This window comes from Larimichthys crocea, unplaced genomic scaffold (genome assembly GCF_000972845.2).
Source record: "Larimichthys crocea isolate SSNF unplaced genomic scaffold, L_crocea_2.0 scaffold45294, whole genome shotgun sequence".
Taxonomy (NCBI): Eukaryota; Metazoa; Chordata; class Actinopteri; family Sciaenidae; genus Larimichthys; species Larimichthys crocea.
The window spans coordinates 1-503 of NW_020855903.1; the positions used below are offsets into that span (position 1 = coordinate 1).

The window sequence follows — 503 nt, forward strand, 5'->3', positions numbered from 1 at the left end:
TAATCGAGGTGTGCAGGCTCCGTGGTGGGATGCTTGGGGAGAAGCTGTTTCTTTGGAGGAACAGCTGCTGGGGCAACAAAACAAGCGGCACTGGCTTTCCTTTTTCTTCATGTTCGTTGTATACACCAGTGCTTCTACCAACAGCTGATGGTGGTAGGACTTTGGAAGCCACAGTAACGTGACTGGGCAGACTGACTTATACCAGCTGACTACAGATATTGCAGAATGGACGATTACTCGCGTGAGGGTCTTGTATGACTAACCAGTAAATGTTACCATGGCAGCTTAAAGGAAGCTGACCAACGACGAGGATGGGATTCGAACCCACGCGTGCAGAGCACAATGGATTAGCAGTCCATCGCCTTAACCACTCGGCCACCTCGTCTGAGGCGTGTTCCTTTCCAGGGACCACCCAGTGTGTTAGCATAAAAAGCAGACAACATTGAATCAAGTTTCTCACCATGCACCCAGGGAAATGAGCTCAAATGGTGGAGCTTGTCGTG

The 503-nt window shown here is 50.1% G+C and overlaps 1 non-coding gene across 1 annotated transcript; it reads right to left on the minus strand.

The window, feature by feature from the left end:
* Positions 1–303: 303 nt before the first annotated feature.
* trnas-gcu (transfer RNA serine (anticodon GCU)) lies at positions 304–385 on the minus strand. Its single transcript has one exon. It is a non-coding gene; the product is annotated as a tRNA-Ser (tRNA).
* Between the last annotated feature and the right edge of the window lie 118 nt (positions 386–503).